Source organism: Artemia sp. Qi Xiang Cuo, chromosome 10 (genome assembly GCF_049724085.1).
Source record: "Artemia sp. Qi Xiang Cuo chromosome 10, ASM4972408v1, whole genome shotgun sequence".
Taxonomy (NCBI): Eukaryota; Metazoa; Arthropoda; class Branchiopoda; order Anostraca; family Artemiidae; genus Artemia; species Artemia sp. Qi Xiang Cuo.
Genome location: NC_142803.1, coordinates 67,981,787 through 68,005,665, shown reverse-complemented (window position 1 = coordinate 68,005,665; position 23,879 = coordinate 67,981,787). Strand labels below are relative to the sequence as shown.

The 23,879-nt window shown below is 36.4% G+C and overlaps 1 protein-coding gene and 1 long non-coding RNA gene across 2 annotated transcripts in view; one reads left to right on the top strand and one right to left on the bottom strand.

Moving 5' to 3' along the window:
- Window positions 1–23,879, top strand: part of LOC148948084 (uncharacterized) — an 87,743-nt gene that overhangs the window by 6,943 nt on the left and 56,921 nt on the right. The gene's annotated exons all lie outside the window — the stretch shown is intronic.
- Window positions 323–3,377, bottom strand: LOC148948085 (uncharacterized). The gene is made up of 2 exons (XR_016142353.1): window positions 2,794–3,377; window positions 323–519 (listed from the first exon to the last, which is right to left on the bottom strand). It is a non-coding gene; the product is annotated as an uncharacterized LOC148948085 (long non-coding RNA).

Sequence of the window (23,879 nt, the reverse complement as noted above, 5' to 3'; positions counted from 1 at the left end):
GCTTTGTTATAAGCTTTCTTCAGGCAGAAGAGAAGCAGATAGAAGCTTGAAAACTCGACGTCAGGGTTTACTGATACGTTGAATCTGATGGTGTGATTTTCATTAAGATTCTATGACTTAAGGATGTTTCACTCTTTTTTCAAAAATAAGGAAAATTTAGAGTTTCGGCTACTATAGAGCTGGGATGCTTCTTACTTACAGTTCGTTACTACAAAAACGGTTTGGCAAATACCTTCACATTGGAATAAGAAAAAAAAAGTTCCATCATAAGATTAAGCCCCTTTGTTCTATTATTGTCCAATAGAATATTATTCAATATATTTCAGTCAACAAAACAGAATGTTTCCGATGTACCTTCATTTATAGAACACTTGGATTCCTGGGTGTCGTATTCAAATTTACATGGTCCTGAAATACCAGGTAAATTGAGCAAAGGAGCATCTTCACATTTTGGTGACAAAAGATGGTTCGGAAAATGAAAGGAGTTCTCGCTGTGACCTGGTAAAGCATCTTCAACTTCTAAAAAAAAATTTAGATTAAACGGACATACGAAAATCTAACAGTAAAGCTTACTAAACAAATCTGACAATTTTTTCTCTTTAGTTACGTGTAAAAAATGTAAATATACAGACATTACATGTACACACAAAATCAGATATATGTGCAGGTTTGTTCACAAATCTGTTTTAAAAATCCACTTTTGATCAAGGAAAAGAAAACCAGAAACATTCAACGAAATTCACGAAATTTACAAACATAGAAGGAATTTAAACTTGAAATTCATAGCATAGAACGAGGTGCTGGATTACACTACCAAAAATCACATAATAAAAACTCCAGGGATAGCATAGCCCCTCCGCCCCCCCCCAGAGCCTCGGGACAAGTTTTGTAAGTTATGCCCCCAGGGCATATAAGGTTTTTATGGAAAGGATGGTAGCACAACCTTCAGAGGAGGCTCATTCGAATGTAAATCGGAATTTCTAGTTCCCTTTTTGAGAGTCAAAAGTAATGTGATTGCAACTAGCCCCCCCCCCTCCCACAACCAACCGTAGAAGGTTTACACAGCCCCTCGGAAACCAGGGGTATATAAGGTTTTTTATGGAAGGGACGATTTTACAACTTCGTCGGGGGCTCATTCTATTGGAAATTAAAAGTTCTAGTTCCCTTTTTAATAATCAAAAGGGACCGGAGGACTTTCTTTACCTCAAATCCATCCGATCAAGTTTTTTAGATAGCAATTTTGTTAAAATAAGTCAAAAGATCGGCTAAAAAAACTCCAGGGTCAACACAAACCCCCAGAGCCATGGGGCAAGTGTTGTATGTTATGTTCGAGGGACATATAAGGCGTGAGGGTTTTGAAAATATTTCAAAGATCAGACAAGCCAAACCTCTACCCCCACTAAAATACGATATTTTATTCCAAAACACAAGCGATCTGACCCCTGGCTTTCTCTCCATGGCCCAACCCCATCCTCCCTCCCCCCCAAAAAAACTTGTTAATGATATTTTTTATCAAAAGAGAGAGAGAGAGAGAGAGAGAGAGTGAGAGAGAGAGAGAGTGAGAGAGAGAGAGCGAGTGAGAGAGAGAGTGTGAGCGTGAGAGAGAGTGAGAGAGAGAGAGAGAGAGAGAGAGAGAGAGAGAGATTATTTATCATAACAAAGATAAAACGAGTTAGACTTAAAAAATTCCCAAAAGCACTCCGTCAAAAAAAGATTCAAACATTGATAAACAAAAACAGCTACTTGATAATCTCTTAACTTATAAACGTTTAGAACTTTCATTTTAGAGAAGCAACTCAAAGTGCAATTTCCGAATCTCACATATTCTCTTAAGGCACGAACAACTTTATTTTGTAAAATTTGAACTCCTTTACAACTTGAGACAAAAGAATTAGTCCACAGCAAACAACCATAAGACAGATACGGATTGATAAGAGAATTATAGAGGATCATTAGAATTCTTGGTGGAAGCTCATTCCTTAGCCTTCTTATAAGACCCAACCCTCTTGCCACTTTTACTGCATCATAGTGTTTTTCCAACTCAAATTACAGTCAAGATATATCCTAAATATTTAACACCATAAGTTGGATTTAAGAATACACCATTCAGACAAATTTTATCTTTTAAAATAATGGGAATACCAATTCTACAAAAACTCATGAAATTCTTCTTAAAAACATAAACAGATAGACAGCTAAATCTCATATGACTCGCCAGTTCATTTAGGGATTTATTAGTCTTTTCAATAAAGCATTTTTGCAAGGCGATATTACTGTAAAGAGTGTCATCAAAACTTAACTACAGCTTAACAATAAAAAAAATAGACAAGTAAAATTAAAAAAACTAATACTTAGGAGTTTTTTTACATTAGTTCCCATAACATAATATACAAAATATTGTCTCCCAAAGTTTAGCAGCTGAATTCAACTAACCTTGTTCATCTCTTACATTCATTATGATTAGATATTCCCATCTGAACCCCCTGCTTTGATAGAAATATTTGGTTCATTATACCAGCACAGAAGAGATTGACAGAAAATTCCTCAACCGGATGATTTAATTGTCTCACCAAACTTAAACATTAAAGCTAATAAATTGAATTTAAATGTGTTTTACGTCACAAAGAAGTCACTTTATCACCCTTCAGCCTTATAATCGTTGGATTCAAGTACACATGCAGTTAATTTTTTTTTGTTTTTTAATGAGCAAGAAGGAAAAAAAGGAATAATTATTTTCTAGAACTAAGTAGCTTTTCTTTTATTCTGACACAAAAAAATAACTGTGCAACTTACCATCTTTAATGAAAGAATCCTCAAAAACTGTGATGGGATTGGCCATTTTCAGAATTTGTGGCAAGTCCAAGAAAGATTTGGAACGGACTTAGTGCAAACTATGAGAGATAAAATACTATCATTAAAACTTGGATACAACACAGATTTTAGTCTGGAGAGTCCTAAAATACAAAATATATTAGGATTGATGACTAATAATGACTTTTAACCCTTTCAGAGCATATTTTATATTAATACAGTTGAAAGAAAAAGCGAAACTCCTTCAGAAGTCAAAGGCATTACAAATTTGATTAATATTAAATCATATTATTATTTTTGTAAAGGGTGCAAAAATTCAAAAACTGTCTTTTTGAAAAACTGTCTAAGTTTAAAGTGCAGTTGAGAATTTTAAGTTATAATTAAATTTCACGGTAAAGAGCAAAACTAAGCTGTCAGCTTATTCTGTTAGTAAATTTTCCAATCCAAAACTTAGAAAATTTGGTTTAACTCCTGAAATGACAGCTTTATTCAAGGTTTTAATGCTTTAAACACTACAAACTGTAGGCCTATTATGTACACGTCATCATGTTTTTCCAAGAGGGTAAATCTAGATGTTTTTAAATTTAGGACTTGAAGATTATGAAAATACATCTAAAATTAGATCAAAACAGATATTATGTCACCTTATTCTACTTATCAATTAAAAAATTAATAAGAAATTAAGAAATTACCTTCTAAAGGAATTTAAAATTAAAATCTGAAGTGAAACTCAAGCAGTTTACAAAATAGTTCTAGAAAAATAAGTCTTTTGTCTTTAACATGAAGAAAGAAAACGATCAAAAATGGGGTTTTCAAAGGCCAAACGAAAATACTGAAGAAATACACAAAGCGAATATTTCGAAAGAACAACCACTTCTCTTCTTGCTTGCTTCCACAACCACTTTTCATGTTTCCTTTTTTTTGGGGGGGGGGAAGACTATGCATACCCCAGAAAATTCAGAAGGATCCATACGGACCTTCAACTATGCCTCAAACGCATTCGTCTTCTATCATGCTATGCTAAAGAATAAATAAATACTTTATATTGCCACTAAAAATAGACACCAAAACCGCACCGAAATAAAATTCAGTGGCGGCGGACACAATTCTGCCACCACCGAAACATTTTCGGCGACGCGCCGTCAATTTCTCGGCGTTATTCTATTTTTCGAAATTTTTCCGCTACTTTTAAAAAGTTTTGAAAACTAAATTGGTATCAGTTTTATCAGAATTCAGTCCACGATTCATTTTAGCTTCAATACCATGACCGAACCTCGGACAAAATAAGGACGAGATATCAATCCTAACTTTTCACATACATTCTTTTAACCCATATGATCGATAGCGAGACCTTAAACTGCCTAATATTTGAACTAATCCGACAAAATAGGTTATTTAAAATTTAGTTCAAATTAAGCTCTAAAGCTGGAATTAAACAAATGTACTTGCACCTGAATTCTATGGCCAATTTATAAAACCTCGATGGAATCCGAAGTTTATGTCTTACTTCATGTCTGAATTTCCTGGTCTTGCAACCTGCATTCCACTTCTTTGACTACTTTACTCCTTAACCCATCACTCTCTACGCTACAGAGGCTATTATTTCTCATTGCCTCAAGATTAAATCCTCTCACTTAAGAGTGATATAGGCTAATAAAGGTTTTAAAATTAAACGTTTCGACGGACTCCTTTGAGAATGAGAGATTATTTATCCTCCTTCCCATCTTGGCAATTAAGGTACCACGGTTGTGGACGTACTGGAACATGGTTGGTAAGCAAATCAAACTTTAGCGACTAGGATTTAATATTTGATTTTTTTATATTTTTTTTTTTTTTTGTTACATAGCCAATTTTCAGAAAACTCAGCAGGTCGTTCTTTAAGAACATTTCGTTCCGAGGTGTTAGAAGAAAAGGAGGCAGCATTTTGTAAAGAAAAGCTTTTATATAAAAAGAGGCAACATCTTATAAAGAAAAGCATTACATATTATTAGATTTTTAATTCTAGCTTTAAATTTCAGAGTTTAATTTGAATTAAGTCTTAAATTCCACATTTTGTCAACTCTCAGGCAGTTAAAGGAGCCAGAATAAAAAATTTCAAAACACTTAGTTAGAAATCACTTTCCTATAAAGCTTTGACAAAACTTGTAGTTATCATGTATAAAAATAAGCTTTTTTACATGGTGTGGGACCAACAAAGAACTTAGCAGCAACAATTAGTCCTGCACTCTTGAAAACCCTTTCTGTTACCGCCAACGGTAGAACTTTTCTTGCCAAAGCTGCAATCTATGGCAGCTGAGTAAAATATCTTTTCCAGAAGGCAGTGATTGTATCGATTGCATCAACTAGGGCAGGATCTTTTGATATCCTGGTGTGGGTTGACAAGCCCCGATATAAATCTACTTGACGCCAAACCACATCATCATTTTCATCCAGTTCTGCATTATTGTTCAGACACATTATTTGCTCGAGCAGCCTCTTTTTAATCATATATGATCATGAAAAGATTTAGAGTTGCTGCTCTTCTGAGAAACCCCACTAGCCACATTCACACAACTGTTTGGGGTAGCTAATCCACTGACAGCTCCAGAGATTACAGCCTCTCTTCAGGCTTTTCGAGGGCCCTCTCCTCTTTGTACAAAAGAATTTCTACTGCACTAAAACGCTCACCACAAGTTGAAGTGGAGGGACCTAATGTTGATTGGATAAATACGGTTCGCAGATGTGATAAAGTACCTTATGTCTGCCGCCAAGAAGCCATCACGCAGGATTAACCATCTAGAAGGTTAGACGCTCATCAGTTTCATTTATCTTGAATGTTTCAGAGTCCCAAAGTGAAACTGTCACCATGAGATTCTCCCTTGGGAATTGAAAGTCAAACTAGTTTTTCGGATTTTCTTTCAGAAGCTAAATACAGCTACTATCAATAGGCTGCTCCTCAAGATGACCTTTTAGGAGGTTTCGCCAGAGTAGATCAACATTTTGGGTGGGAAGGAATTATCCAGAATTTCTAGACTGGAAAATAACAGAATTTCCCAGTCAGAGAGTTTGCCTAGGTTAGATTGTAATGAGCATTGCAGTGTGTTTCTTTTTGCAGGAATGGTGATTTTCGAATAATTGGCAAACAAGTTAATTTTATTTTTGACAGATTGTGGGGCATTGTTGATATAAATGTTAATTTATGTTGGACCAAGGATTGTTCCGTGTGGGACTCTGCATTCCACATCTGTACTATCTGAGTAAAAAACCTGACTATTTTATCCGTCCACCTTTACGCTCTGCATTCTATCTTTTCGGAATACCATCACCCACTCAATAGCCTCCAGACTTACCCCAATTGCAATTAATTTTGCCTGTAGCTGATGATAACATACTTTGTCAAATCCTTAGGCAAAATCTAAAACAATGATGTCTACTGGGATACCTCTATCTAGGAGATCTCTGTCAAAATTGTATGCATCTATCCGATTGGTATCAATGGATCATCTTGATCTAAATCCGTCCTGACTCTGTGTAATAAGATTTTTGGAGGTGAGGTGTCTGACAATGGCAGTATTTACTATCCCTTTCAGAATTTTCCCAATAATAAATGCAATGCTAATAGAGTAGTAATTTGATGGATCTAATTGGCTGCCACTTTTATGGATAGGGGCGATATTTGCATTCTGTCAGTCCCGAGGCACTGTCTTTGTATCCTGGTATTTTTTGAAAAGTGCTGCAAGAGACAAGACCAATTCTGCATGAGCTTCCTTTAATCTCTAAGGGTGTATTGTGTCAGGCCCTACAGATTTGTTCTGGTTCAGGTTTTTCAGTCTAGCCTCAATGTTGTCTTTACTGACAGTAATTGGTGACATTCCTTTATCAGCTGTATACTTAGGTTGGTTAGGAAGTGGATCTCTATCTGGAGTAGTGAAGACCTTTTAGAACTGATTGTTCAGTGACTCAGCTATTTTTTAAAGCTGGTAATAGATGCTCCGTCAACGGAAAACTCAGTTACTGAGTCTTCTGTTTTTTTGCAGGGAAACAAACCTCCATAATTTCTTGGGATTTGATTTGGAAGCATCTCCAATTGCTTCTTCTTACTCTCTTGTAAGTTTTCATGAAAACTGTCAAGCCTTATTACAGAGTTGCTTTAATCTACCATAATTTAACTGTGTTGGCATATCTTTAAATTTATTCCACTTTTTTTTTTCTTTTGGATTACCAGTTTAACATCATGGGTGAGAAAAGGAAGAGCTCTTGGCTTACAGATCCACATAAATGTAGTATGTTTGTCACAAGATGATACAAGAATCTCTTTCATTTTACTCCATGAGTCAGGATCTTCTGCATTCTCAATGAATGATCAATCTTTTCTTGATATTTCCTGACAAACTTGGTAGTAACTTGTATACACATTTCTTACATACTGACTATGCAAGACAAGGCATATGTTCATATGCCAAGTCCTGTTTAAGACAAAGATTATTGCAGAAAAGCAACTGATTCAACAACTTGATTGGGTGATTGCAAACACAAGATTCAGGGCAACACACAGCATCTTATATGCTCTCATCTGAGGTAGAGAGGGAGATTAAGGCATCAAAAGCAAGCAGTAGAAGAAAATTGGTTCACTCAGCATAGACAAGTTCCAACTTAAAAAACATCCTAGGCATCCACCTGCTAGTTATTCAGAGACAATTTCTAATCCTAGAGCCAAGTTGTTCTATTCCAAGAAACTCTGCAGCATCTTCAGGTCCCTAATACATGGCTTGGAGGACACAAACCACTATAACTCTTCTTTTCTAGAGCCAGCATACTGAAGTTTACTCGGTAAAATCAATAAGAGCTATGAAAGCCATAAGGACCTTTCTGGGAAAAGATCTAGATCTTGCAAAGCTAAAGCTAGACCTATTGACCAGGACTGAGGTTAAAAGACTATAAAGTCATTGATTGCACCATCTTTAAGACCGTATTCTGTGAAATTCATTTATTTAAATTGATATTCACAAGTTTTTGATCAGTTTGCCAGTACATTGTGACAGCATTACCAACTTTGGAAAAGGTGAAAAGAAGTTTCAGCAAACTGAAGCTGGTCATGAGATTTTCATGTAGGTTGAACCAGGGTAATTCCGGACACTTTGACCTTTATTTTGGATTCAAAAAATTCCTTCTGCCAACAGACTTAAAATCTCGCCGTAAAATCGCATTCGTATGAAAGTTCAGACTGTTAGCTTTCATACAAGAGCTAGAAACTTCCGAAATTCAAACTATAAAGGGGGTTGGTGACCTCATTTGAAAATTTCCCACGGTGTCCGGAATTAGCGACCAAAAAATGGGTTATTCCGGAGGAGGTCAATATCTTTGTAGCTGAAGGAGTAAAAAATCTTAGCTTTGGTTGGTGGTATAAGCACCCCAGAATCTATGCTTCTTCCAAATTTCATACACGTACCTTCCGAACTAGCGGAGTTATTCAGCTTTGCAGTCGTAATTTTGTTTTTCTGAAAATCAAATCTTGTTTTTCCAATGTGTCAAACCATGTATTCTCACGATAATTTGATAATAAAGTGATTATACCACCACCAGCCAGCATTTAAATAGTCGTTTGAAGGACTGGGGGACCTGAAAGCCAGGGCATTCATCTCTTATAACTACAGAATCCATCTGCTAACTTCCTTGAAATTCGTATATTAAAAATAAGATAAAAATAATAAAAAAGACGACTTCAAATACTGATAAAAGCAAGTTTAAAAGCCAAAACACAGAGGAACTAGGTGATCACTGCTTTTTTCCATAGCTTTTCTTCCTTTCCTTGTGGCGTTTCACCATTTCGCGATGCTTGCTTATAATGAAGGGACTAGTTTCCTTCAGAGTGAGGGGCCCTCCCAAGATAAACTCTTCAGCGACGTCTGTGATGTCATTATTCTTGGGCCAGCTAAACTCGTACGTCGCTGCTGAGTCGAGCTTTAGGAACTTCATCCTAACCACCCCTTCATCAACAAAGTCAACAATTCTGCCAAAATAAGGTGAGTCGTTGTAATAAACAGCATAATAATGGTCGAGCTTCGTTTCAATCTTTTTCTTGCTAGGGCCAGGCTGATCGAGGTCATCAAGAACACACGTCTCTTCAAGAGAAATGTCATCATTGGTGTCAGCGTACGGTATATCGGACTCGCTTTCGGTGTCAGAAAAGGAAACTGGGGAGTTCGCTTCTCGTGAGGGCTTCATCTTTTTGCTTTTGGCATCAGAGGTCTGGGTATCACCGGTTTCTTTCGCTTTGGTTTTCTTTCCCACGCCCTTTTTCCTGTCTGCCTTTTCCTTTTCCTCCTGCTGCTTCTGAAGTTGCTCTAAATACACCTTAGAAGTGATCACTTCAGCAGCTTTCTGAGTGATCTTTTTCCTCTGCCCTGGTTCACTTCTCGGTTCTCTTCTTACACTCTCTAACAGGAGCCCTTCAAAGGTCTTCTTCATTGGAGTTGGTGGTTTCTTCTCAGGGGAAGAAATGTTGATGTTGACGGTCAGATTGTCACTTTCTCTCTGGACTCAAACACTATTCCTGTTGGCTGTTGACTTCTCTGCTGGTTTCTTTGCTTGTTCTCTTTTCTTTTCTTCAAGAAAGGCATTGTAAGCCCTGAGTTTCTTTGGGTCAAACTGCTCTCTGCTGATTTTCACACGGTTGGGTCTCTCTGGTATGCTAGGATCATAAACTCCAGTTGATGCAAACGCTTTCTGGATTAGAACTGGATCTGCTTGTTTTCAAATTTGACTGATCATCTTGACAAAATCTGCTTTCTGTAGCTTCTCTCCAACATTTTCCTTGCCCATTTGGTTAGCCTTTGGTCATAAGTGGTTTTGAAAACCTTGAAAACGCCAACGTCTAAAGCTTGAAGCATGTGTGTCGTATAGGGTGGCAGCTTCAGAATCGTGATGTTTTCGTTTATTGCAAGCTGCACAACTTGCAGCGACAAATGAGAGCCATGACCGTCAACAAGAAGCAGAACTGGACATTCTTGCCTAACGCTAGGAATGAACTGGCCTTTGAACCAGTTGTAAAACACGTCAGCCGTCATCCAACCCCTTTCATTGGCAGCATATGAAGTGTCAGGCAAAGCGTCATCGCATGTCCAAGTGGACCACACAGATTTGCCTTTGAATATGATCAGGGGGGAAGAATTGCCCCTGCAGCGTTGATGCAACCGAGAACTGTTGTGTTTTCTCTCCCTGTTCCAGCAGTTTGGCAGAAACATGGCGAGTTCTTCTGTCCCAACACTTAGGTTCTCTGAAGGATCAGTACAGAAGCTCGTCTCGTCCAGGTTGTACACCAAGTGGGGCTTATCAAGGAGTTCAAGTTCATTCAACGTCTCTGAGAGAAGATAAGAAAATCCATAGATCAAGAACGGATTTTGGCTTTGTATCTTGAATTCTCTTTGGTTTCAGGCATCTTGAGAATAAGGTTGTGTCACTGTTTGATGTATTTCCACCAGTCCCAACCAGGAACACTGTCTTTAAAAGCAGTTTTCATATTGTTAACCTTCACATATTCGCCTACAAGAGCGACTATATCGGTTCGGGATAGTTCAACACCCCTCTTGTCCATGGTTTTGATGCACTTTGCAAGTGTCACTTCTTCATCTAAATCCAGATGTGTAGGTCTACCTGCTCCCACTTTCGACGATGTCGCAGTCAAATAGTCCGAAATCGTCAACTTTGGAATCCCATACTTCACTGCTGCGAGTCTGATTGTCAGCAAACCCATTTTCACCTCTGCCAACGCCTTGTCCAGATCTTCTTGGCTTTACTGTGTCCTCGGCATCTGAAAGTTACAGCAAGGTTAAGTAAAAGGTATATGAAGAAAAGTTCTTTGCACTGAAAGAAACCATAACTAATGAAAATTGCTGATAATCGGCCCTGAAAAAAACTATTTTTCCTGAAAATAGTTCATTAAACTCATGCTACATTGCTAGAAACTCGAGAATCTCTGATAGAACACAGTTCCAGGAGGCAGAGGTCAAAATTCGATGAAAAGGAATTGATTGCATCACATTTTCCCATGTCCAGAAATACCCCTCTGTGTCCGGAATTATGGCCTCACCATCTGTCCAGAATTATCCTGTTTGGCGTCAGAAAATTGGTAATTCCCGACACCCACCCTATGGCTGAACCGTTAGAGATAAAAATCTGCAAAAAATCACACTAATGCCCTAATTAAAACCCTTTTGAATGGTAAAACAACAAAACCCGTAAGTTACACCGTTCACCAGCATATGCAAAAAAACTGACACCATACGTACTTTTCCATCAAAGTTTCTCCGACTGACTCCGGTTCAAGACTGACTGTCTCCCCCATGTGCTGGCTGTTGTCAATCGGATATAGTGAATCATAAACTAGAGTCTTGGCACTACCTCTGTGATTTTTTCAAAACAAATCTAAGAACAGGTTAGCAAGATAAAGGGGAGTGTCTGGAATTACCCACTGTCCGGAATTACCCTGGTTCACCCTACAACAATGGATGATGACTGTTTTGATCACCTTGTCATGATGTGTTTTGAAAGGGCCAAACCAACATGTTTGAATTTTTAATTGAAGCATTGTAGTAGCAATTTCTCATTCTGTGTTTGATCTGTATATTTTAATTGAAATTGTCAAGTTCTCACTTTTGAGTTGTATTTGCATACAAATTGTATTATCAATTTATTCCTCTTGTCTTACTCCTTTCTCCACTAGATCACCAGCTACTTGTACACATGTTTCTTACAAGAAACTGAACTAAAGGGCTAATCTTCTTCAGGTTATACAATTCTTTTGGCTGAACTGTGCTCCCAAGCTTCATATTTGAAGTGGACATTATGCTAATTATTAATAATAATACAAAAAACAGTTGGTAAAAAATGACCAGCCAGTCAGTAAACCTCCCCCCCTCCCCCAAAATAAAAACATAAAAAAGGTAAAGAATATGGCATTGGACTTTACAGTCCCAACCAACGGTGCTAATCTCTGTTTCTTGGCCCTTCAGCCAGGAAGTAAAATGGGGAGTGGGGCCAACCATCCTAAGCATTTGCACATCCTTTGTGTTTACCTTTCCCAGATTTCTCCAGGTACCCATTTAGAGGGTTGACCCCCCCCCCCAACATCCCTGCTAGTAGCAGCCCCAAAGCCTGAGAATATTTGTCTGATTTTCGAAAAGAGGGAAACACCCTCAAAAAGTCAAAAAATCTCAATGAAGATTGTGCAATCAGGTTCAGTATATCAGAGAACTCTACTGTAGATGCTTCAAGCTCTTATCTACAAAATGTGCTTTTGTGCTTATATCCCAGAAGAAATATCATGAATGTATGTTTATTTGTTTGTTGTTTTTTTTCTCCCAGAGGTGATTGTATGAAACCAATAGTTCTAAAAGATAAGAACAGTACTCATTTGAATGAAAATTAAAAATTCTATTGCCATTTTTAAATGACCAAAAAGATTGGAGGTTAGCCCATGCTTTTCCCCCAATAAAAAATCAAAAAATTGAGATTGTTATTTGATTTGCTATTAATGAAAGGTCCAACAACTCTGCCTCTGACCCCTGTGATCCTCCATGGTCCCTGTGGCAAGACCCAAAATAGGCCATAGGGATATAGCTGTTATTTATGCAATGACCCCATTGTTTACATATAGTATTTGTTATTTGGAAATATAAAGAATTTTTTTTAGAGGGGGGGGGGATTTTGTATGAGGATGAAAGTTTTCAGGGGGAATTGTCCAGGACAAATTTTGTAAATGAAAGGAAGAGGGGGATTCCTGTCAAGATTTGAAAAAAGGACATAAATATAAATTTAAAAAAACATTTTTTTTCAACTGAAAGTAAGGAGCATTAATAGTTTAACCCAACAAATGTTATTCCATATATGAGGAGGGCTACCCTTGTTTCTTGTGGGTGGAGGGTTTACTCAAAGATTTTTTTTTTTTTTGGGGGGGGTACACAAAAAAACTAAAAAAACACATATAAAGTTTGTTTATATCCATTTTTGTTACATTTTTACAAGTCAGATAAACATTTTTTTAGGGGGAGGGGGATCAACCCCCCCCCCCAGGGAACAGCTGTGATTGAGATCCAGCTCTGACTGGCTCACTTATTTCTAATAATTTTAAACTTGACTAATGAAGTGCATTTAACTTAAAATTAATTTTAAACAATTTATATTAAGATATCCAGATATGTAAAACCTAATGTAGGCCTAGGTGTGTCTTTCTCTCCTATATGCATTGCTATGGGCCTACTGTTTATATGATTGCAAAGAAACTGAATTTGTCGAGTGCAATCTTGCAAAAATTTAGGGCATAACTTAGGTACAAGCGTTACCTTTTTAGTTTTTATCCTTACAGTTCAGTTCAATTTTACTTATATTGGACAACACCTCAGCATGGCAACCAGTATGCTTCGTAAAACTTGTTTATTAGTTTGACATAATTGCTTAACACAAATGATTTAAAAAAAATAAGCACCATCAAATTTAATTTTTGGTATTGATTTTCTAAATTGTTTATTCACAAATGGAGAAATAAAATCCTTTTCCACTAAACAAGCCCGTCATGGACTGTGAGTGAACTAAAATTAGAAAAGCCATAGTGTTGCTAACAGATAGTGCAGTAATCATCATAAGTATAAGGTAGGCCTTCAACACATACCACAGCTTCAAAATACCTTCCTATGGGTCATTGAGGCTCTAGATCCATGAGCCTACAACACATTTCTTGGTAAATATTTTGTTGTTCATATTATTGAGCAACAAATATATCAAACATGATGCCATTTTTTATGCTTTTTCTCAATAGAATAACAGATTTTCTTGCAAATCCAATTTTAAACCCTTTTAGGACCCATGAAAATAATCATGCTATTCTATATTTTTTTTTATTAATTTATAAAAATGGGTTATAACATTTTATTTCAAGCTTACTATTTCCATTTTGTTAAAGTAATTCATAAGCATTGATTTGTCAAGATTAAGTTGATAAAAAAAAATCAAAACAAATCTGTCATGTTTTCTTCTTGTTCTGTTAGGCTGCTTAAAAACTGTCATTTCACCTATTTGTTGAAAAATATTAAAACCAACAGAAGAAACATGTCAGATGGAAAAACGGAGAAATTATTTTGAATATTTTATTCAACTTAATCATGATAAACCAAAGCTTTTGAATTATATAATTTTAAAAGATAGATTTATAAACAAGTAGTATGTATGAAATCCAAGATTTAAGCCTTTATTATACCCAAAACTAAAATTTTTTTGGTCAATTTCAAGGATTCAAAAAAGGCTTAAATTTGAATTTGCTAGAGAAACAATAAACATATTTGTAAAGAGGATAAAAATCAGCATTGTGTGTTATATTTGCTTTATTCATAATCAATAATATGAAAAGCTAAATATTTACCTATTTCTGAACTTCAAAATAACTTCCTAGGTGTCATTGAGGCTCTAGATCCATTCCTGATAATTTCATCTGGTCTAGCTAAAACAATTTAGCATACTTTCTTAGACAGACAAAGGTACTTTAGATAATTTTACCACTCAAATGTCTTGTAATTTAGTCAAAGATTACATAAAAAATATTAGCCTATTGTTGTTTTTAACAGTCTTTATTTGGCAGTAAGGAACAGTAGTGAAGATGGAAAAATGCATCAAATATTGGGTAATTTTTTTGCAGTTCATATTATTGACTTACAAATAAAGTGAACATACCATTCGATGTCTTTTTTTATGCTATCAAAAATATTAAAGCTAATGGAAGAAGGTTTAGCCATGGAAAAGTGGTACAGCCTTCTTTTCTGTTTTTGTTGCTTTCTTGACATAGAATTAACATGGGAAACAATTATTTATGTATGTATTTTTTCTCAAAAATCAATCCATATTTTTTGGGGAAAATTGGGGTCTTGATATTTTCTGGCCTAAAAAAACAATCTATATAGGCATAAGTACCACATTCTTTTGTTTCCAAGTCAAGGATAGCCACAATTTATATGTCCATTATGATTAAGACATTCTAGGCCAAAAATTATAGTCATCAGAAGATTTGTTTGGCTTTCTTCCTGCAATGAATAGTTCACTTTTTTATGGTGGAAGGAATCCACAATTTATTGACAGAACAGAAACAAGGGAGTTTTGAAAAGAGGGGCTAATCCCTCATGTTAATGCTATGTCAAGAAAGCAACAAAAACAGTGAAGAAGGCTGTACCACTTTTCCATGGTTAAACCTTCTTCTATTGGCTTTAATATTTTTGATATTTTGTTGAAAATGTATTTTTTTTTACATTCAGCTTCAAGGAAGAAGAAAACAGCATAGGCTAATATTGCAAAATGTAGCCTATTCATGAAACTTTCATTTATCCAACTTAATCATGGATAATCAGTGCAAGTGAGTTATATAACATTAAAAAATTGATTTATAATGAAACAGCAAGTTTAAAACAGATGTTTTAAGACCTTTTACACCAAAAACAAAAAATATTTTGGTCATTTTCAAGAGCTCAAAAAGAGCTTAAATTTGAATTTCCAATAGAAGCAATTATTATATTTGTAAAGAGCATAATAAAGGCATCAAGTAGTATGTTCACTTAATTTATAAGACAATAATATGAACTGCCAAAATATTTCCAAATAGGCTATTGCACCCCTATAAAACTGTAATCATTTGTAGAACAGATTAGTTCAGAGAAATCTGACCCTGGTTGGGCCGGGGGCTTGGATAAAACCACAACTGGTGATTTTTATGTTTAGAAAGAAAAATCCAACGGTAGGCTATGGTCTTTGTTTCATCCTAGGCTATACTATAAATTCACAGGTGGGGCTATATCCTGGCTACTGATAAGACACCATTGCATCTTTTGATTTTCAATATACTTGAATCCAATAAAGTAGACGAAAAACAAACCAAAGGCTATTCAAAGTAAATCCAGTTCAAAATATTTCCGCATGTTATGCTTTTAAATAATAGGGGTTTTCTGGTTATTGTTGATCAACACAACTAGCCGTTCTAGCGACACACTACTGTTGATCAACAGTCGTGTCCTAGCGACAGTGTGGCCAGATTGGCTTATTTTACGCCAAACTGGCTTATTTTGATGGTGACTGGCGTGAAAATTTTTGGAACTGGCTTGTGGCTTAAAACTTGGCTATTTTTATTTTGAGCTGGCTTACTTCTTGGCGTGATTTACTTTTTCGGGAAGAATTTATATTTTTTGGCAATTCATCCGATTTTCGAACGAACGAACGAACGAATGCTCATGAAAGGTCAAAATCACGTTTTACCTCTACGTTCAAAATACGAATCTAACCGCGGCACTGCGGTGAAGTTTTCAAATCCTAAGAGACACGTGGCTTCGTAACAACAGCATAAAAAGCATTAGCAATTAAGTCATGGGGTTGAACTACCTAAGAATTTGAGTGCTACACCCCACAATCAGTACACTTGGTTAGATGTAGGTATCAAATTCTGAGGTACAGATCCTGTTGTATACTACTACAGTGGTGAAGGAGTACATTATATGTTGATGGTTGTACATAAAACAATTAATCCCTAATTGGTATGGGTGGGGTACCCAATGCAATGAGGTGTGTATTTCAGTGCATTGGCTACCAGCAAGTTGGGAACATACTATAGAAAAATAACTGGTGTAAATGACTGGTTTGCACCCCCATTTTCAGCAGTGATGAGCATCAGCTTGGGACATAAGCAAACCTGAACCAATCAATCTTGTTTCAGAGTCACTTTTATTAATTTTTTCCAATGTATTAGCCTATAGTTATTTATTAGAGAAATTGGTTATATAGAATATAGGCTAATAGCCTAGTTAATATGTAATAAAGTACCAGATAATACTAATGAAAATATCAGTAAGAGATATATAAATACAGGACCAGGATAAGTAGGTGAGTTACCCTTGCTTTGATGTCTGATTTCTTTGTTACTGTTGCTGTAGCCTAGGCCTATAGGGTAAGACTCCTAGTGATTAGCCACTGCCAAATCTGAGCTGTATCTCTGATTAGAAAGCGGTATGTTCTTCACCTGGCAGCTGAGACTTTAATCTTGACCACTACTAATTTTCAGAATTATCAATCTTGGCCAATAACCTACAAATCTTGGCTACAACAGTGATAATTAAACAGGAGACATTACCTTTAACAGACAGAAACTATGGAAGTTATCCTATAGTTTTGTTATTTAGAAAAAAAACCTTTCAGATTTTGAAATAAACAAGGTTCATTGCTATGTTAAATTTAATCAATCAACTGTAGACAATCAAGGCAAGTGTCCTGAAAATCAGATCTTTGATCCCTCTTCTTTCTGGGCTGGGTTGACAATAGATCCAAATCTTAACTGTTATAGTAAACTGCCTTGTTGTAAACATTGCTTATTAATATTCAAAATGTGGATGAATATGGAAAGATGTAAATCAGCTATTAGCTAATAATGTGAGGTAACATCATAGTAGGGTTTATCTAATTCAATATAGTCAGCGTATTTAGACCTACTATATATGGTGTTGTAGATTTAGATCCATTAACAGTTTTCTTTTCAGTATTTTACAATCCAATAGTATGTGCTCATGGGTTTCTTCTGTGTTTTTACAGTACCTGCCAAATGCGCTATTGGCAGCTTCCGCATTTGGTTGCTTTATTTTGTATGAGGGAGAGTGGTCGTTGAAAGTTAGCTGTACATGAACACAGGCAGTTGAACCGGACTGATTGTATGCTGGTTGGAAAGGGGGATAAATTTGGTGGCTTTAATTCAAGCAATGTTTTTAATCATAATCTAATTCTATCACTTATAATTAGAGATTTCACTGGTTCCATCTGTCCTTTTGCTTCTTACTTTGCTTTCTCGTCTGCTTTTTCATTTCATTCTTTACCTAGATGACTAGGTATATATTGAAATTTAGTATCAAAGCCTAATCTTCCAAGGCTGCTTAGGTTTTCTTTGGTTTGATGTAGGCCTATGCCCAGTGTTTCAAAGTTAGTGTTTCATAGGATATAGAAGCAGATTTAGAGTCAGAGAATATTGCTATATGTTAATTGCTCTGTTTCAGTTTAATTAGGGTCTCTAAGCACAAATTGATTGCAGCTACTTCAGCTGTTAGTGTGCTGGTCACTGCCTTGTGTTTTTTCACAATGCATAGGCTGAGCTCTTTTAAAAAGCATCCACTTCCACATCCCTCTTCACTTAAAGATCAATCAACATATACTTGGGCAGATCCATTGAATTCCCTTTTTAAGAGCTGTTTGAAATCATGGATTGCAGTTTGGGATTCAATTTGTTCCTATTTTAAGGGGAGGAATTCTAGTTTGACCCTGGGATGATTGATCCCCAATTAAATTCGAATTCAACTCCTCCATACTCTGCTCCAGACTGCTCATGCTGGGTGGGCTTATAATAAAAATTAACCAGGAAAATATTAATTTTTAAAAGATTTAATCAGTTGGTTACTACAAGTGTTACTACAAGTTACTACAAGTGTAACTTGACCCCACAAAACCCCTGGAGAAAGGTATTTAAGTTATGGCATTTGTCTATTGTTTATATAAAGTATTTGCTATTGAGAAAGATGTATGAATTTTTTCCATGGGGGGGGGGAGGTTTTGGGCATGAGGCATAATGGAAGGAATACTCATATAAACTTCAGAGAGGGCTCATTTGATTGGAAATTTGAAAGTTCTAGTTCACTTTTTAAGCATAACAACATATTGGAGGGTAGCCAGCTCCCCCCCTCCCAAACCTCTTTTTTTCCTGGTGCATCCAATAAAATATTTAAATGTATCCAACAAAAATGTTCATAGATCATATAACAAAAATTCTGGTGCCAACACAACCCCCCCAGGGCCCAGGGCAGGCATTGTAAGTTGTGCCCTGGGGGCAAATATGAGTCTTATGGAAGGGATGCTCATATTTAATTCAAAGGGGGTTCATTTGATTTGAGATTGAAAGTTCTTTTTCAGTTTTAAGAGTCAAAAGTGTTTGTTGGGCACCCCGCCCCCCCCCTCCCCTCCATTCCCTTTTTTACTCAAAACGATACGATAAGAACTTTGAGATAGCTTTTTTTTAAATAGTTCATAGATATTATAACAAAAACTCCAGGGTCAACACAGCCCCTCCAGGGGCAGGTGTTGTAAGTTATGCCCTGGGGAATATGTGGCTCTTATTGAAGGGATGCTTGTAAAAACTTCAGAGATGGCTCATTTGATTGGAAATTGAATGTTCTAGTTCAGTTTTTTAGAGTAAAAAGAGATTGGAGGGCAACTAGCCCCCCCCCATGCTCCTTTTCTCCAAATACATCCAATAAAAATTTTGAGATAGCCATTAAGTTAAAAATTGCTCAAAAGTCAGATAGCAAAAATTCAGGTGTCCTCACTACCCCCCAGGGCCTGGGGCAGGCACAGAGTATCATTATAGTAATTGGAGGTCCAGCTCAGTGAAATTATGGGATACAGAAATTGCGGCGCACACGCGGACAGTGCTCGAACTAACACAGGAGAAATCGAGCCGGTGGGCGTCCTTGTCAATAATTTTCCCCGAACTGTTGGACAGGAAAGTAAGCACGGTCAAGCATTTTCTGAACATAACGTGCAGGAATTTCTGTGCAGTCTCTAGGGTTCCACATGAGGTAGCGGTTTATCGCAATTCTACTAAATGCAGCCTCAAAATAATCTCTACACTGGAACTGAACTTCTGCAAACCAGGGAACAAATTGAAAGGTGGATAATGCCAGTAGGATCAAAGGACTTGAATAGTGGTGAGTAATTCTATAAAATGGCCGTCAAAACTTGGACACCATTAAAAGTAAAGTTAGATTTTGGGCAAAAAATTGTCTGGCTTATTTTTGGCTTGTTTTTCAAAGGCTGCGGCTTACTTTTTTGTTCACGATCTGGCCACACTGCCTAGCGACCAAAGGCCTTTCTTCATTGTGGCTTTTTCAGGTGATAACGGACCATAATGGTCTACTTTGCCTACTCTGCCGACAGTGCCTTAGCACTTGTCTCCATTATGCCGCCAATGGCAAATATTTCAAAAGCTCTAAGCATTGTATATCTGATTCTCATTTGGCTTCACTCGTCTTAAATTCTTGGTATTTGTTTAGCCTTATGACACCTGATAAGGAGACATGTTAAGAAAACAATTCTTACTTTAAAATATGTAGAATGATCCTAGTGCTTATATTATCCAGGGAGAACCTTATCACCAAGTCTTTCCTCTAAAAATCCTTCTTTTTCAAGCTTAAAAGAAAATGTTTCCAAAACCAACGTTGCTTAAGTCTTTAAAGTAAGAATTGTTTTCTTGACATGTCTCCTTATCAGGTGTGACAAGGCTAAATAATTACCAAGAACAATTTAGAGCTGTAATTTCAAAAAGATTTATGCATTATGTTCACAGCATGGAAAATATTGTAATTTTTTTCTTTTTAAGTTAGAAAAAGAAGGAAAGAAGAGGAAAGACTTGGTGATAAAGGTTCTCCCTTGGATAATATGTTAACTAGGATCATTATATATTTTAAAGTAAGAATTGTTTTCTTAACATGTCTCTTTATCAGGGGCCACAATTCTAAACTTATATCAAAACTAGAACTATTTTTGTCATTTTCAAGAGCTCAAAAAGGCCTTAAATTTGAATTTCTGTTAGAAGCAATCGTTATATTCATAAAGAACATAAGAAAAGGTACTAAGTTGTATGTTCACTATATTTGTATGACAATAATATGAATTGCAAAAATTTACCAAATATTGTACCCCTACAAAAAGGGTAAACATTTACAAATCATATTAGCCTATTGACTTACAAATAAAGTGAATATACCACTCAATGCCTTCTTTTATCTTCTTTCCAAATATAATAATTGTTGTTTGAAATGAATTTTACCCCCACCCCTATAGCCTATATACCAATTCAGGGTATATATTTGCATATTAGGGGGCTGGGATAAAATTTTATTTATGATGTAAATGGGAGGTAAGTTTAAACTTTAACCCCACCCCCCTAATGTGCAAATATATACCCTGAATTGGTATATAGGGGTGGGGGTAAAATTCATTTCTGACAAAAAAGAGTAGGTAGTATATTTGGAAAGGGGTAAGGTTTACATCACAGTTCATATAATTATCCAGTATGATCATTCTCTATCTCACCCATTATAAAAACCCGACCGGGGTGCGAGTGCTCAGGAGAACGTTTTTGCAGATATAAACATAGGCGAAGTCAGATTAGCGGGAATGCAGGCCAGTCTGTTTTCGATTGTTTCCATCAAAGTGCATTGAAACAATCGGAAACAGACTAACCCGCATTCCCGCTAATGCAGAAATAAGTGGGAGGAGCTTTTTGTTCGCACCGAGAACGAAGACCAGAAATGATCTATGATAAGCTTACTGGTATATTCTGTCTACTGTGGTTTACATTTACAGACTAATCAGCTAGATAAAAACACACCATTAGCATCAGAATTTCATCCTGAGTCCAAATATAACATTCATTTCTGTCGCATATTATTTTCAAAATTACTTCTAAGCTTCTTTAAGTTTCTTCAATTTTCCTGTTTTTATCACAGAAACGTCATGGCGGCGATTCAATTTGAAAAATACTAAATTTTGGTGAAAGCTTTGATTTGAAATATACTAGATCTGGTTGAGCAGTGATTTGAGATGAAAATACTAAATCTTGTTGAGCGGTGATTTGATTTGAAAAAATACTATACAGTTTGAATTATTCATTTTTTATTAGACCCCTGGCGCCACGCCGGCGCATCGACTGAACGCCACCTATAAAAGGCCCGGTTAGCCACTGCCGAAGTGTCGCACTGCTGCCGGCACGAAATAAAATTTGGTTCCCCAAATCCCCAAGAATCCTCTAAGAACCGAAATTTGATACCAATGGAACATCAACAGAATCGGATTTTTATCCGAGTGACCTAGTCATAACTTTCTAGTCAGCCTAGTTCACTAAGTGATAAGGTTACTCGATAAAAATCCGATTCTGTTGATGTTCCATTGGCATCAATTTCAGTTTTTTAGAGTTTTGATTACTATTGAGCCGGGTCGCTCCTTACTTACAGGTTGCTACCATGAACTATTTGAAACTGGATGCTCATAGTGCCAGACACGCCACGTGTGGCGCGCTAGCGGCGTTTTGGCACTTCGGTGGTGGCACCTTGATTGATTGACTTTTGGGGAACCAAATTTTTTTCGCGCCGGCAGCATTGCGACACTTCGGCGGTGGTCAACCGGGCCTTTTATTGGTGGCGTTCAGTCGATGCGCTAACCTGGCGCCAGGATCTGATACAAATACATACCACTAAATAAATTAGGTCACTTTAAAGTGACCTAATTAAGTGACCTAGTTTCGTAACTTAATAACTAATCAGCTAGATAGGTCACTTTAAAGTGACCTAGTTTCATAGCTTAACCTAGTTTCATAATTTAACCTAGTTTTGTGTGAAGCTGTACAAAATAGGTATCCCCTGTTTAATTTGTTCTTGAATCAGAACTAAGATACAGTTTAGAATTTGGACTTTGGTTATATTTTGGCTGAAAACTAGCAAAAAAGAAATTCAGATTACTCAGATAGAAAAATATCCTTTTCATACTGTTCTGATTTGTATATTGCCAGTTATTAGAAAATGTCTATGTGCCAGTCATGTGAAAAGTCATTCTATACTGCAATAAACAGATTTATAAATAACTTTTTCAGGGCTCATGGTGTCTTACCATCACTAGTAATGTGCCAAAGCTGCAATACACCATGCGACTATTACGCATCTGAAAATATGTGGAAATGCAGCAAGAGCTATGTCATCCTAAAGATCAAAAAGAGAAGATTTTGCAGCTATTCAGTATCCGATAGAAAAGGAGTTTCTTGCATCAGGCCAGGATTAGGCCTAATCGAATCCTGATATTTATAAATCACTTTCTGTTGGATCATTGGGACCATCAAACGATTGTTGAGGAACTCCAGATAAGTAAAAAACAAGCATTGACTGGAGGTCTTTTTGCTCAGAATTTCTAATGGCTCGGAAAGGAAACCAAGAACCTATAGGAGGGCAGGGTGTTGAAGTTGAAATCGATGAAACTTTAGTGGCAAGAAGAAAGTACAACAGGGGAAGGATTTCATGGCAAGTTTGGATTTTTGGTGGAATAGAGAGAGAGAGCAAAAGAAAAATTATTCTAGCCCTGACTGATAGCCAATAAGGCCTCCAAGGAAACTTTAATTCCTATTATAAAAAAAATATATTAAGCCTGGAAGTATTATTGACAGTCATAAATGGGGAGCTTATAGTACATTGTCCAGCCATGGATATACTTATTACCAAATCAATCATTCATTCAGCTAATTTTGTTGATCCACAGGACTGTTCTATTCATATTCAAAATATAGAAAGTCTGTGTAGATGCTTCAAAAAGCACTCGAAGAGACCAGGGATGCAAACAGCATACATGGAGCAGTACTATGTGTTGCACTTCTTATTTCTGCAAAATTTTGAGCAAAAAGACTGACTTCATAATTTTTTGATTGAAGCTGCAAAGCTCTATCCCCCTGGAATCAATAGGGCCCCTAGAGCACCAGACAGTCACACCCCTAGTGCATCAGAAAGTGATGATGAAGAGTTAGATATGAGTGATTAGTTTGTTTACATTAAGTGCTATTTATCTGATATTTGTAAAACTGTTTATGTAGCTGCCATAAAGTGTTTGTTTGGATGAAAAGAAGTTTTGCTGTTTTTAAAGAAGCTTAGAAGCAATTTTGAAAATAATTTGCAACGGAAATGAATGTCACATTTGGATTCAGGATGAAATTCTGAAGCTAGTGGTAAGTTTTTCCCAAAAACAAAAAAAAATGAATAATTCAAACTGTTTAGGATTTCTCAAATCAAATCACCACTCAACAAGATTTAGTATTTTTCATATCAAATTAATGCTCAACAAGATTTCGTATATTTCAATTTAAATCGCAGCTTTCAGCAAAATTTCTAGTATTTTTCAAATTGAATTGTCGCCACGACGTTTCTGTGATAAAAAAACAGGTTGGAAGAAACTTAAAGAAGCCTCAAGGAGTTCTGGGGACGGTTCAAGTT